This window comes from Papio anubis, chromosome 7 (assembly GCF_008728515.1).
Source record: "Papio anubis isolate 15944 chromosome 7, Panubis1.0, whole genome shotgun sequence".
Lineage (NCBI taxonomy): Eukaryota > Metazoa > Chordata > Mammalia > Primates > Cercopithecidae > Papio > Papio anubis.
In genome coordinates, this window is record NC_044982.1 from 84,288,034 (window position 1) to 84,300,501 (window position 12,468).

The following is a 12,468-nucleotide window of genomic DNA, read 5'->3' on the forward strand; positions in this document are numbered from 1 at the left end:
AGCCAGGTGAGAAATAATGAGAACCTGGATCAGGATAGTAACAAGGAGATTGAAAAGGAGTGACTGAATATGAGAAATCTTTAAAAGATAGAATTGATATGACTTATATATCCGTCAATTCTGACTGATAAGGCTCAGTGGAAACTATCTCAAAATGTCAGTCCTCACAACAACAAATGTGTTGTCTATGGTATATTAATTGCGTGTCAGTTGCATTTCCGAGGCTCTGAGGCTGTGCTTCCTGTTGCAAGTAGACAGCAGGTCTGTTCTATGACTTATCTTTTCATTCTAAACTATGCAGAACTGAGTCTGCTTGACATTAGGAGTTAGAAGCTGAAAGAATGACTATTATATGATACATGCAGAGCAGAAATAGAAGGAGCCAAAATACATGAATATATTTCGTTTCTTCTTTGATGTGGCATACTTCCTATCCACTCACATTTCATTGGTCAAAGCTAGTCATATGGCCAAGTCCAAAGTCAACAATGTGGGGGGAAGTATATCCTGACTAAATCATGGCAAAGGTGGGAGATAAATAGTTGTCATCAAATAATATTATAATCTACTACAGTACTCTTGGAAATACAGTATATGAGAGTGAGCTTAAGGAGCACTGTGAGATTAACCAATTTGTGGAAAGAAAGTATATTAACGTGATTCTAAAACCTCTTTAAAAATTTGTCATTTTTTTTCCCATAGAGATGGGGTCTTACTGTGTTGCCCAGGTTGGCCTTGAACTCATGGGCTCAAGAAATTCTCCCTCCTCAGCCTCCCAAAATGCTGGGATTACAGGCATGAGCCACCATGCCTGACCACTCTAAAATGTTTATAAAAAGATTTAGTGAAGACGTAGGAGAAATAAAAGATGATAACAACTTGCTTGTCCCATCTCTCTTTTTCTTCTTTCTTTTTGTGTTGAAGGACATGACTTCAGTAAACTAGTTGTTCACATCAACAATGTTCTTTGTAAGATCTTGTTCCCCAGTTCAGAGTTCAACAACAAACTTCCAAGATGCTGCCCAAAGGAAAAACTGGTTCTGGAAAAGCAGGGAAAGGGGGAGCAGCCTCTGGGAGTGACAGTGCTGACAAGAAGGCTCAAGGTCCCAAAGGTGGTGGCAATGCAGTAAAGGTCAGACACATTCTATGTGAAAAACATGGCAAAACCATGGAAGCCATGGTAAAGTTAAAGTCTGGGATGAGAGTTAATGAAGTGGCCTCACAGTATAGTGAAGATAAAGCCAGGCAAGGGGGCAGCTTGGGTTGGATGACCAGAGGGTCCATGGTGGGATCATTTCAAGAAGTAGCATTTGCCTTGCCTGTAAGTGGGATGGATAAGCCTGTGTTTACAGACCCACAGGTTAAGACAAAATTTGGATATCATATTATTATGGTTGAAGGAAGAGGTAACAAAATCACATGGCCAAGGCAAGCCTGTAATCCTGCACTTGGGAGGCCGACGGGCGGATCACGAGGACAGCAGGATCGAGACCATCCTGGCTAACAGCAGCAAAACCCCTGTCTCCTACTAAAAATACAAAATTAGCCGGGGTGGCTACTGTAGTCCCACCGGGAGGTACTGAGGCAGGAGAATGCAGAATCCCCGAGGCGGGAGCTTGCAGTGAGCTGAGATCCGCCACACGCACTCCAGCCTGGGCTGCATAGACTGACCTGCCCCAAAGAAAAGAAACTGGCATGAAAGACTGAAAGAAAAAAAGATCTTGTTCCCCTTTATCAGAGCAAATGGCTCTGCCCTGGTGACAAAGGCTCTGTGGTCTCTTAAATAATTGGAATCCAGAAGTGAAGATCTAAAATATTCAGCAACTGGAAACTTTTGTTTTTCCCTGATTAACAGCTATTTACAGTGATCTAAGATCTTGTTTTAAAGTCATTGTACTCCAGATATTAATTTTATTTCCACAAGGCATCACTGCAATTGCAAATGAGCCAGGTTTGGTTGCACTCTTTCATCTTTTGGATTTGAGGACTGTCCTATGGCCAGTTTACTTACATTTATGGAAGTCTCTGAATTAACAGTTCATCAGAGGCCACACCACAAAGTCTCAAAGAAAACTCCCAAGTGCTTTCCTAATAGCTTTTGCACCCAAGTTTAATGAAGATTTGGTCTGAGATGATGAATATCCAGATGAAAGAGATTTTGCTCTTTCCCTGCCATATTCTGCTCCATCAAATACATGAAAATATAGCTCACTTTCTCATGAGCTCTGTTATTCATAATATATGACAAAATTAAGTCACACTAGCTATTCACATTCTAAGTTGAAATGGAATCACTATCATCTTTGGTCAGTTACTGAAGAAATGTTTCGCTTGTTTGCTTGCAAGCAAACAAGCAGAAGAAATGTTTGCTTGTTTCATGAGTATATTTGGGATAGAATATATTTCTATCCCAAATGTGCCCATTATAAAAGAATGTTTATCAAGATATTAAAAAGAAAATATTCTATCTCAAATGTGCCCATTATTTTAAAAAGTTTTTTATCAGTATATTACAAGGAAAATAAAAACACTCCTGCTCAAACTGTACAACTATCCCTCTTGGTATATAATTAGAAAAAATGTGGTTCCGTAGGAGTATAGGCAAAAAAGTACGAAGTCCATTCCTGACTAAAATATTCTAAGCAAGCCATTTCTCCAGAATCTAATTTTCCAACTCATTCTTCATTTAATAAACACAGTTTCAGGCCGTGTACTAGATTTGGGGGATATAAATGTGACAAGATATGGTCTCTGTCTTCCAGGTCCTTACTGTCCAAAAGAGCTGCTGTCAAAAAAAATTTTCAGAACTAATGTGTCAAAAAAGACCTGTAGCAGCATTACAGGCAAACATTGGACATGTAATAACTGCTAACAATGGGGCCACGGAGAAAGACTTTATCCAAGGTTTAGAGGGGCAACCCAACAAAGATTGGGAAACTATCCAACCTGCCTTTACACATAAAGTAGAGCTCAATAACAAACGATAGAAATAGAATAGCCCTTTGGAGGTTGCACCAGAGAGGAAAGGGCCAGGGTCAACTGTTGACCTCCCTAGATTTTCCACATTTCTCAGAGCTTAAAATAGAACTTCTAGCCACACTATCAAGTCCTCCAGAATCATTCCATGGTAACAGCCTGTGGTCCACATGGACAATTCTCCTTCCACTCTGAGTCCACCCTGGGTAGCCTCCAGTGTGATAAGGGTGGTGAAGGGAAACTGAGTTCAAGGCACCAGTTCTGTGTAAGCCTCTCCTTAGTGCCACCAATGTCTTCAAGGGAGCTCAGAATCACCAGAACAAATAGAATAATGAATATAAAAAATTTTGGATATGAGAGAAAACTTTCAGAAATATTTTTAACACTTAACACTTTTGGTGGAGGAGTGATGAATTCTGCCTAAATGACTTGATACCGAATTCAGACATACTTATATTAATACTCCATCATTGCCATTTACTGGCTAGGTCACATCAAACAATTAACCCACTCCTGTAACAGTTTTCTAATGAACTGAATGAAGCTTATATTGCTTATGCCATAAGGATGTCTTGAGGCTGTATGGAGATTATGTATATAAATCAGACCGTGTTTCAATCAATCTATTTAGACGATTCCCTGAAGCTCAACTTTACTACTTCAATTCTTTCTCAACAGGACCTAATGAAAGGCCCAGCCTAGATGAATCATCATCTAGAAAAATCCAAGAATATATCAGCCTCATCAGCCACACTCATCCTAAGTGAAAAGTGCCCAGAATATATGACTATATTGTTCTGTGACAAGGGTTATGTGAAGAAGTGTAACAACTATGTAAAACTCAATAATTAGTCACCTTGTACCTTTTTAACCAACTAATACAGAAGTAGCCAATTAGATGCCAATCAAAAACACATAGGTATTTAGTGGACAGTCAAAAACACATGGATTTTTTATATGACAAGCTTGCCAAACAATATATACAATTAACAATGCTATTGACTTTTCTGAACATTTCATATAAATCAACACATTTATTCTTCACAACAACACTAGGAGGAAGTTAACATTATTCCCATTTTTCAGATGAAGAAACAGACACAGAGAAGTTCATTAATCTTCCCATAATCATACAGCTAATAAGTGGGCAGAGCCAGGCTTTGTTGTTGTTGTTGTTGTTGTTGTTGTTTTGAGACGGCATCTCACTTTGTTGTCCTGGCTGGAGTGCAGTGGCGTGATCTCTGCTCACTGCAAGCTCCGCCTCCCGGATTCACGCCATTCTCCTGCCTCAGCCTCACGAGTAGCTGGGACTACAGGTGCCCGCCACCATGCCCGGCTAAGTTTTTGTATTTTTAGTAGAGATGGGGTTTCACCGTTTTAGCCAGGATGATCTCAATCTCCTGATCTTGTGATCCGCCCGCCTTGGCCTCCCAAAGTGCTGGGATTACAGGCATGAGCCACCGTGCCCAGTCCAGAGACAGGCTTCTAATCTAGGTAGTGTGGCTAAAGAGTGGACCCACTTGGCTCCTGTGGAATACTGCCTCTCAGGTAGTGTAAACCTTGCTCAGCAGAATAGCAGCTTCAATAGGACCTTGGAGCTTGTTAGAAATGCAGAATTTCAGGCCCTACTGAATCATAATCTGTACTTTAACAAGATCCCCAGGTGATCCACATCAAAGTTTGAGATGTAGAAGTGACACACAAACAGCCATAGATCATTATGTTAATTATTAAGAATTAACATCTAATCTAAGTGGGCATGTATACTTACCCATTTTAATTACTTCGAATTTTATGAATGTTTTAACATATATTTCCCTTGTCAGCAGCTGTGGATATTCATATCCTTGACCCACTTCCTCAACTCAACTACTGAGATATTTTTACTTCCTTAATTTAAGTCTTTAATGTAGATGCTGGGGATATCTTGTGTTTTTATCCCTTTAACCGTTGTAGGGAAATCTGTTCTACCCAATTTTATCCAAAGCTGAGATTGTTATATCTTTTCTTCCAAGGAAAAGACTTCTTATTTTAGTCAATTAGTAGCTTTACATAATCCTAAAATTCTTTTTTTTTTTTTTTTGAGATGGGATCCTGCTCTGTCGCCCAGGCTGGAGTGTAGTGCAGTGACACAATCTCGGCTCACTACAACCTCCGCCTCCCAGGTTCAAGTGATTCTCCTGCCTCAGTCTCCCAAGTAGCTGGGATTACAGGTGCCCACTGCCACACCCCGCTAATTTTTTGTATTTTTTAGTAGAGACAGGGTTTCTCCATGTTGGCCAGGCTAGTCTTGAACTCCTGACCTCAGGTGATCCACTGCCTCCGCCTCCCAAAGTGCTGGGATTACAGGCATGAGCCACCGCGCCCGGCCCATAATCCTAAAATTCTTAAAATGACTATAGTGTAAATGGTTAGAGCTTAATTCTGAGATGAAAGGTTTAATTCCTTTGGATGTTAACAAGTGCTATAAATTAATTAACTGATCTGCATTCCTGATTAATTTATCAAAGCAACTGTAAGTCGGTTTTATATGAATAACTACCTCTTTAGTGACTTAAACCTCTAACCAGATTGCAATTTAATATACAATCCATTTCAGAAATAGTCTACATTTTACTTTACCCATACAATGAGGCTCATCTCATCATATATATAATTCTTTCCTAGTGCTATATTATTTAATGCAAAGAAATCTTTATTTTGGAAGATAATTCAGAGTAATCCTGTTAAGAGGTAGAGCAGGTAAAATTGTCTTCATATGATAGAGGAGGAAGCCTATCTAAGATCACAGAGTAGGTATGGATAGATGAGAGAAGTCAAGTTTCCTCTTGCCTGATCCTCTCAAGGAAACAAAGAGTCAGCAAAGAAAAATTGTGTGGTGGCACAACGAACATTGTTGAAATGGAAGAAACTGGAAAAAAAGTAACCATAAATTAAAGAGATCAGCACTGCATTCACTAGTAGGCGATTATTGAGATTTAAGCACAAGCGTGTGTGTAAGTGGGGAGTGCTTATATTGTAGGTCCCATTATAAGATACTATAACCAACATTTAGGGGATAGAAACAGAAAAGCAACTATTATAGGCCAATGCATATACTTGAATAATATTGAGTATCATATAATGCCAATAAATGAGAGAGAATAACTGAGTTACTGACATGGCTAAGGCAGAGGAAGAGAAGTTGATAATGGTTCATATAATTTATAAATAACATTTATTAAATGTTATATATTTGTATTTCCGGATCATTTTTTCAGAATATTAAAAATATTTGATTCACTGAGTTTGCCCTTCCCTGTACACCTGTTGAGAATAAGTTCGCTGCCTTGACACTGGGAGCCATAAGCCCAGCAGCACCACGGGGGACAGGCTGCAGGTGCCAAAAGAACAAGCACACAGACGTAGGTGGTTGAGCCTCAGGCTGGGAGACTGAAAGGTGGAAGAAGTTCTGCCTCCTTATTAGTAAGGAGAGCTCTTACTTCTTCCTTTTCACTCCAATTTAGATTCATTATGAATAGGATATTGGCAGTCCTTCTCAGAATTTTGCTTGTACCTGTTAAAGCATGAAAATAAGCTTTGATCTTCCTTCCCCCTTTGGCATGCAGAGATCAAGAACTCTGCTCCCTATTGATGGGCAGAACTGCATACGATTGTGAGTTCAGGATTACTACAGAATTTACATCCTTTTTATGCCTTTCTCACAGGGAACTCTGAGTAATCCACAATAAGCATGATTGTTTGCACTATCCCTTAGCCTTTTCCTCTGTGCTCACTTCCAATGTGAAGCCACAAGAGCTGAGCTGAGGGATTCCCAGGTCTTCTTCATCTGTCCTGGCCCAATATCCAAACTTAAGAACGGTTGAGATCTAACGCTTCAAAGATCTAATGAGACTTGTGTGTGTGTGAATAAAGACAACCGAGACAAGTTCTGTTCTTTGCCCAGTAATCATTCTCACAAGCCAATTTTACTATAAATGGTGTCACTACGGTCTGTGAGTGGAATCACAAACACAGTCTTCTTATCCAATGTGTTATAAACTATTCATGTTAGTGTGTATTCCAAGTGAAAGGTTTCTGTTTTTCAGGCTTATGGAGTTCCCAAAATCTTTTGCAAGCCTGAGAACTCTTTCTCATTACCAAACAGCCATCCCACTCTTGGGTCTTATTAATTCTTAGAGAGTTGTCAAGAAACAACGACCTGTTCCCTGCTGCCCAGGACCCACAGACCCCTTTCTTCTCTTCTGGAAAAGCCATTCTCTCTTTTATTTATCACCAAAAACCTCCTTCCACCTCTTCCACTTCCATAAACCCTATTATTCCTGAATGAAATTAGATTTTTCAAAGCAAGCCGGAAGACTCTATAGGCAAACACAGCTTTCTGTCTTCCCAGGCACCATCGCTTACATGTTGAAGCACAGAGACACCACCTGCTTGAAAAGAGGTGAAGGAAGGAGAAACACACGGAGAACTAAAACATAAATTAAGATGACAAAATGATAGAAAACTGTATAATGTAAATATAAATGTGTCTATACACCTGTATAATACCTATTACATAGGTCCTCTCTTTTTTGAATGATTACTTCAATAAAAGAAGAGTTAATCTAATTTTCTCATGATTCAATTTTTTAAAAATTATCCAATTCTACTTTTTTCTCATCATTTAATTATGCTTATACATTTATCTATACCATTTTCATGATTTCCTTAGATTTATTTTTTCTTCTAATTACTTGAATTTCATGCTTACTTAATTGATCTTGTTTTTTATTTATTACTAATGAAAATGATATTAAATGATGTATTTTAATATCATTATCATCATTATTGTTGTTACCTGGCCCCTAGACCAAGGAAGCATATGAAAGATGGGCTTTCTTATCAAAAAGAAAGAGTAAGCATTCTGTTCTTGCTAGTGTGTTTTAGGTATGTTTTCTTCAACTGGCTTCCAAGGCTGCCATCCTTTTTATTTTTGTCATGGGGCTATCACATGGTAGCAGCCTCATTTGTCACTCTCATGCCTTTCAGAGCATAGTCATATACAGCAGCATCTCTCTGGTTCACACTGGGAGGTTAGGGTTGCTGGACCTTCTGTTCGGAAGAATTGACAAATCGTTTTTGTCATTTGTCACAAGAATCTTGTACCTGGAATCAGAAAATCTAGTCTTTAGAAGGGATGCTATGAGCCCCACACTGTTTTTGTTTGTCGCTGAGCTGGCTGTAAGATCCTGAGTGACGGCTATGAGAGACTGTGGGGTCTGAATGCTGTTTCCAGGACTAAAGGAGAGCCATGGGATAGAGGTACTACAGAGCCTCGGTGAGCATTCATCCCCAGGACAGGAGCATAGTGGAGACCTGGCTCGCCATTCCCACTAGAATGGAAGCCATACTGGGATACTGGGACTTGTTTTCAATGAGGTCTGTGATCCCAGAGGACACATACCCTAAAGTCTGGCACTGACTAGAGAAAAGGTAAGAAGAGAAAGATTTAGCCCTTTAGGTAATTCTTCATTCAACCCACAGGTGCTTCAGAGATTTACCTACTGAAGAAAGGACATTTAGAAGAAACTCAGGAAGTTCTGATGGCACTCACAGCTCTCCAACGCCCAGTACATACACTCTTTCCTTAGGATTTCATGTGTTCTGTGTTGTACCTGCAGTCACAGAGCCCTAGCACAGAAATAAGGACATTTATGGACATTCAATCTCTGTTATCTTTTCTTGCCTTGTATTTTCTGGCTCAACTGTACATCCCATTCTGTGTTTTGCTTCTGTCACCGAGTTTTTCTACATAATTCTTTCTAGCTTGACCCTATCAATCTGTCTGTGGTAATATGTGGTACACATCAATCCTTTTTTAGTTCCCACATTAAGATCTGCCAGGAAAGAGCCCGCTGCTATAGAAGGTGACAGTGGGAGAGAGAAGAGTCATGAGAAGCTGTGAGACACTGAGGTCTTAATGAAAGGAAGCTCACACAGTATAGGAGTAAACTGCCAGTCTCCTGCTTCATTTATATAAATGCCTGTCTGCTGAATAATGGAAAAGTCAAGCTAACTATCTTGATCTTCCCTCTTACTAATTGGATTAAATCATAGTCTTGAGAATAAAGAGAATACTTTACACACAGTTTGTATAACAATAGAAGGAAAAATATTGTAATGCCAGTTAATAATCAGGACCATGTCAGGACAGAAGAGAAAGGATTTTCCATTTCATTAATACGAGGGGAAACAGCTGAAAAGAACATGACATTTATAACCTTGTAGAGAGATGTGGACCAGATCTAGGGCAACAAATCAATTGAAGATTACAGAATGTTGTTCTAGGTTCTCTTTTATCAAGTCCTGCAGCCCTGGTACAAATGGCCATCAAGGAGTATGCCTATCTGTGTGACTGAATACCTGAAGAGATAATATGTGTTTGGTGGTTTCAAAGTGCTTCCCCTGGTTTCTCTCTTTCCCTCTACTTTTCTCTATTCTGCTCATCTTTTACTCCCAGTAAATGTATTCAAGAGGATAGATTAGTGATATCACAAGTTGAAGATACTTGGCTTAAATTTTATAGCTAGGATTTCAAAACTCAGTGTTCTTTCTATAATGTACTGGATTTCTGATTACGAGCAGAATTAGTTATATTTTCTGGGCCTCCATTTCTTTACCTATAATAATTTATTAAATGTTTACATTGTGCTAGAATCTGAGCTAAGCTCTTGAAAGATATTTTCTTATTTGATAATTGGAACAACTTCCAACAGGATGATCATGATGATCTCCTGTAAGAAGATGATAAAATTGAAATTTAAGACATTTATTAACTTTTCTACTATAATTCAAATAACGACAGAGTTGAGAGTTCTACACACCCTATCCAACCCATAAACTTATTCTCTTAAATTACTTATTATATTGCTTTTCCTTACAGAAGTTATTTCTACTTTCATGTTAGTATGATTAAATTATGTAACATATGCAAAATTTTACATAATGCATGCTGCATAATAAAAACACAACCAAAGAAGCACCAACGCAAAAGTTGAAGAGAGTACGTAAGGCAGGAAAGTAGGAAATAATCCATGCTGGTTGTAGTAAATATTTTCTATGAGATTGAGCTCATTGGATTGATTTTTCTTTTTTCTTTTTAGCTTCTACATTAAAATTGATTTTTGACAGTTTAATAGACTCTTTTAGAGGAGTTTTAGGTTTACAGAAAAATGGAGCAGAAAGTACACAGAATTATCATATACTCCCTCTATACCTGCCCACAGAAAAAAAATCAGATTTTTATACTCTCAAAGATCAAATAGGACATAGAAAAGTGGATTGTTCCCTCTGTTGTGTCCTATAATGCTTCTGACAGTTAAATGAGATGTCAGTGTGTTGTTACGTTGCTATATTGAGATGCATTCAGCGAAAAATAAAGCAAAAGATGGGCACGTTGAAATTCAGAAGGGTTATACACTCCTCACATCCAGTTCATTCTGCACTTATGGACTTATTATATGTTAGTCTCAGCTAGTCCAGAACCTAGCCTGAGTCTTTCTTTATTCTATCAGCTTTCCCATTTGTTCTTAGGCTTGACCCACTGCATAACTTGAATATTCTTGTGCTTATCCCTTGAAAAGCTAAGGAAGAACATAGTGGCATAGTTCCATTTAATAATTAGTGATATCTCACCTTGTGTGAAAATATACAGATTGTATTGTAAGGTACCCTATAATGTCCTATATAATTCATCATGTGTGTAACAGAATTCATTTCGTGGCAAACAAACTTCATAACTGGTATTTTTTTAAAAGATGAAGGACTAAATTACTTTATACCCTTTCTGATATCATTACTATAATATGAAGGCTCATAACCTCCTCCAGAACTGTGACATGTGATATAAATAGAATTAATCTCATTTTAATCTTTGAGCATAAGAGAGCAATATAAAATATGAGACATATCATTTTCCAGCTGGGTACCTGGTGCAGTAACAGCAGAAAATACTCTTGTTTGCCTGAACTCAAAAACAGAGTTTCTTGGATTGCTAGGATTATTATTTTTTCTATGTAGGACATCATCACTGGGGACTCACACAAGGAGGAAATAAAATTATTGATTTGAACCTTTTTTCTTTTTCTAATGTAAATGTTTACTGTATAAATTTTCCTCTAAGCATGGCTTTATGTGCTTTCTGTCATTTAGTGGAGTGTTCCATAAATGTCAATATAATAGTGTTGAGCAGGTCTGCTGCATCTTTGCTGATTCTCTAACTGTAATACTTATTCTATTATTTACTGAACACAAAGGGTTTAAGTCTCCAAGTGTAATAGTGGTTTTGTCTATTTTTCTTTTAGTTATAACAATTTTAGCTTCAAATATTTTGAAACTCTGTTGGTAGGTACAAGCACTTTAAACATTTTTTTAGTGAAGCAACCACTTTATAATTGTGTAATGTTTCACTTTATTTCTTTAATATTTCTTTTTCTGAAGTCCCATTTGTCTGATATTAACATAGCCTTTCCAGATTTCTTTTGATTAGTGTTTTCATGGATATTTTTTCCATTCTTTTACTTTTAATCTTTGTCATTGTATTTAAAGTGAGTTTGTATGTAGATGGATCTTCTTTAAAAAAAAAAATCCATACTGACGATTTCTGTCTTTAAATATCTGTGTTTAGACCATTTACATTTCATGTAATGTTAGACCATTTCATTTCATGTATTAGTATTAATATGGTTGTATTTAAGTCTATTACTTCAGTATTCATTTTCCACTTCTGCCCTTTGTTTTGGTCTCTTATTATTCTATTACAATGTATCTATTTGATTTTTGACTATTTCTTTTTGCATCATGTTTTTAGTGGTTTCTCTTAGGATTGCCTATTACTACTATGCTTACTACTTAATCTTTCATAGTCTGTTTATATTTATTATACTGTTTCATGAAAAATATAGAAATTGTATATAGGTTATTTCACCCTCATTCCTCCATGTTATAGTTGTCAGATGCCTTCTGTCTTTAGACTTTGAAAACTCCAACGGGGAATTTTATAACATTTTATTGCAACAGTCTGCATTTTAAATAAATTAAGAAGAGAAATTACTGTGAATAATGCTTAAATTAACGTGGAAATACAGATATCTATTTGAGATCCTGATTTCAATTCTCTTGGATATATACCCAGAGGTGGGGTTGCTGGATTATATGGTCGTTCTATTTAAAATTTTTTGAGGAACCTCCATAATGTTTTCTATAGCAGCTGCACCATTTTACATTCCCAACAACACTGCACAAGGATTTCAGTTTTGCCACAGCCTTACCTATACTTAACTTTAAAAAAAATAAGGGTCATCTTGACATTTGTAAGGTGATATCTCATTTTGGTTTTGATTTGCATTTCCCTGAAGATTAGTGATACTGAATACCTTTTCATACACCTGTTGGCTATTTGTCTGTCTTCTTGGGAGAAATGTCTTTTTGAGTCTTTTGCCCATTAAAAAA

The 12,468-nt window shown here is 37.5% G+C and overlaps 1 pseudogene; it reads left to right on the forward strand.

The window, feature by feature from the left end:
- Nucleotides 1-825: 825 nt before the first annotated feature.
- Nucleotides 826-12,468, forward strand: part of LOC101014768 — a 14,585-nt pseudogene continuing 2,942 nt past the window's right edge.